We start from the raw sequence: 3752 nt of genomic DNA on the forward strand, positions 1-3752 counted from the left end.
TTCTAGTATTGAAGTGCTGTTGTATTCTTTTGGGGGGCGTCATGTTGTCTTCCTTATTCTTGTTTCTTGAATTTTTACATTCATTTTTAGGCATTTGTTGTGATACTTTCTGGTTTTTTCCCCCATGATGGCTTTTGTGTTCTATGCCTCTGTGGCTTAGTGGAGTGTCTGCTCTTCCAGTGAGTGCTGAGTCGTGTCCTGGGTGTGGTCAGGGAGCTCTGGTACAGTTTTCCTCCACAAGAACCACACAAAGCGCCCGGGCAGTCCTCGGTGTGAGCACAGATCCTGTGGCAATGGCCCTCACCAGGGAACCAGAGAGCCCTGAGCATGCACAGCCACCACAGGGACTCCTTGAAGTCCCAGCCACACCCTGCGCCCTCCCACACAGCCACAGTGTTTTCACAGTCCCGGAAAACAAGGCTCCCACGCTCTCGAGCACCCCGCCTCTGTCAGTTCTCCCGGCCAGACTCGGCTGTCTCCTCTCAGCTGATTGCTGGGCGCTCAGACACAAGCTTGCTCAGCTGTTACGTATGTCCAAAATGGCACCCACCCTCTCTCAGCTAATTACAGGATTCCAGTGTCGGGTGGTCGGGGAGAGAGAAACCTGCCCCCCTTTTTTCCCTCCAGGTTGGCAGGTGCACTGTCCCCCACAGGGCTCCAGGTCAGGCCCATGCCAGGCTCTTCCGCAGTGTTATCCCCAGTGGTGGGCTGCTGCAGTGTGGTCTCGCCTCACTCCAGAGCTGGTGCAGAGGCTCTCGGCTGCGGGGGTCCAGAGCTGTGTGCTCCCACACCCTGCACACAGATCCACAGGTCCCCCAGTTTTCCTGGACTCTTCTGTTTTCTCCCTAACCCTTTCCTGAGATTGTACTCCCCCCACCCTTTTTAAAGTATCCTCCCCTAGACTACAGCAGTGAGCTCCCTCCCTATTCTGCCATCTTCAACTGGACCTCTTGTTTCAAATTAAGTATGAAACCTTTGCAGAAAAGTGAAAAACAAGCCCCAGTCCAGAGATGTACAAACAGAAAGTTAATCTCACATCTCTGCCCCTGTAGTAATAGATATGGAGAGCACGGGGCAGGTGCAGCCTCCCGTGCCTTTTGCTAGAACTGTACAAAGACACATAGGATAGTTAGGGATTTCACACTTCTTTTATAAATATTACACAATGCACTTACTCCTCTCACTAATACATCATGGGCATTTTCCCCAGGCCAAGGAGCACAACTCAAGATCGCTATTTTCAGTAGTTTCACCATGTTTGAGATATCCCAGTCCCCTTTGTGGTTAGATGCACCCACGTCACTGTGCTGTGACCCTTGGAATGTGGACAGAAGTCTGGATATCATTCCAAGGCCTGGCCTAGGGAAACGTCTTGCAGGGGAGCCTCCATTCCCTTCTCCTGTATGCTGGAAGCAGAGGACTCGCGGCCCCCACTCACTGCTGAGGGACACCTGGGCCCCCGAGTCACTGCGTGGAAGACCACCTGCTAAATATCCATTCTGCATCGTTGTAAGACGGAGAAAAAGTGTCCCTTGTGTTGGGCACTCCTTGTGTCACCTGATTGAGGCAACCACTTCTCCCACTAGTGCTTCTGTTTCTGAATGGATAACCGGACGTCAAATCCAATGTATATCAAACAATCATGCTTGTTATACATCCTCCTAATACCCATTAATTCATACAAATTTAATCTGGCGTCCACACTACCTACCTTATCCATCAGAAGGAAGACAGAAGACCAGGAAAAACATGTCTGACATTCAAATCTTGGCTTATTGCTGTGTAACTGCATTTACTTTGATCACAGGGAAAACAATTTCTCCTTTCCAGAAGTTTCAGGAACCATTTTTCTGGTTTTGAGCACCATGTTTGTCCGCCGTCCCTGACTCCTCACTAGAACTATCTGGGCTTTGCTATTTTCACAGGAATGGATACTTTCTAAATAATATTTCTTTTAAGATAGGATAAAGGATGAGTGGAAAACACGTGGGGAGGTGAGAGCAAGGGGCATGAAAGGGAATTGGCTGGATTCCTATTGTTCCAGCTCTCAAAAACCAAGCTTTCAGTAGTAACAGTGGTTTGAGTGTTTCATTCAAGCCTGCTCCCCAAAGAGTCTCATGCCCTCTGCTTGCATTTTTTCTGAAGATTTATTTATTTATTTGAAAGGTAGAGTTACAGAGAGGCAGAGGCAGAGGCAGAGGCAGAGGCAGAGGCAGAGAGAGAGAGAGAGAGATCTTTCATCCACTGGTTCACTCCCCAAATGGCTGCAATGGCTGGAGCTGAGCCAATCCAAAGCCAGGAGCCAGGAGCTTCTTCCAGGTCTCCCGCACAGGTGCAGGGGCCCAAGGACTTGGGTCATCTTCTACTGCTTTCCCAGGCCATAGCAAGTGGAACAGCTGGGTCTCAAACTGCCGCCTATATGGGATGCCGGCACTGCAGATGGCAGCTTTACCCACTACTCCACAGTGGCAGCCTCCTGCCTCCATTTCTGGCTAAGGCAGTTTTTTTAGTATGCCTAAGATCTCATTGCAGCAGTTTGGGGTAGGAAAACTGCCCCCTGGTCCCCAGGTTGGTGGATAAAGGGGAGCTGCTGTAGGAGAGGTGAAGAGGAAACCGTGGAAGGAAGAGGCGGGCGATCTGGGCGTTTCCCCGGGCCTGACCAGCCGTGGTGCTCAGATTACACAACTGCAATTAGGGCTCCGTGTGGGCTGAGGGAGGAATTGACCCAGAACCACACGTCCAGGCCTAAAAATACTCCAGAAAAAAATCTACGCTTCCAGGATACCGTGATTTGAGGCCAGACAAAAAAGACCATCAAACCTTAGCCACTGGGTCAGACATTTTACTAACAAACAGAAGCGAACTACAAGGAGAGGTATCTTCTGGAATTCTCAAATTATTATAAAGAGGACAAAGAGGTGGTTAAGGTAGGATGAAGGATGACTAGAAAACACGAGGGGAGGTGAGAGAAAAGGAAATGAGCAGGAGCATGGCCCGGGTGGGAATGACACGTCACACCAAGGCCTCCCGTTTAGCAAATCGGTGGGTGTCACACACAAGCTTATGGGAAACTGCACTTAAAGATAAATTTATTTTTGGTGCAAAAGTGTTGAGATCCATGCATAGCTTTTTTATGATACCCATTTCCCATGAGCTTTCTGAAGACCTCTCAAACAGAACTGGAGGAAGAGGTTGTACCTTGCTTTTGACAATGATGTGTAAAGAGGGCACCGACATTCAAAACCTTGTGTTTCTGGTTCCTTCCTTTCCAGCTTTGACTCTACCAAGTTGGTTGCTTGTGGAAACAGAGTCCACAGCTCTGCTTGGCACTGCAGGCTCCCTGTAGGGCCAGCCTAACTGTCTCGGTATATTCTGTGTCCTGAGGCAGGCCATCTCTTGGACACGACCCGTCCAGGTGCTGTGCTCACTGGCCCATGCCCGGTCTTTGGCCTTTCCTCTTCCCCTCCATGTATCCTAGCCTGGGGTACTGTGGGCAGAGCTCAGCCCCCACTCCAAGCCCTTCAGAACTGCGAGAGGATCAGGTGGCAGGACTCCTTCAAGGGTGCGGTGGCTCAGGGTTCTGCTGCCACTGTCTTGAAGTTGGTCCTGGGCAGGAGGGTCCATGGGCTTTGCAATGACGGGGCCATACCTGAAGCCCCAAAGCAGTTCCAGCCTGCTGTCAGGTTGGAGGACATGCGGATGGCAGCTCTGCACCAAGACAGAAAATCGGGCCACGTTTCCGGAGCGTTAAC

The sequence above is a fragment of the Oryctolagus cuniculus genome, chromosome 3, assembly GCF_964237555.1.
Source record: "Oryctolagus cuniculus chromosome 3, mOryCun1.1, whole genome shotgun sequence".
NCBI lineage: Eukaryota > Metazoa > Chordata > Mammalia > Lagomorpha > Leporidae > Oryctolagus > Oryctolagus cuniculus.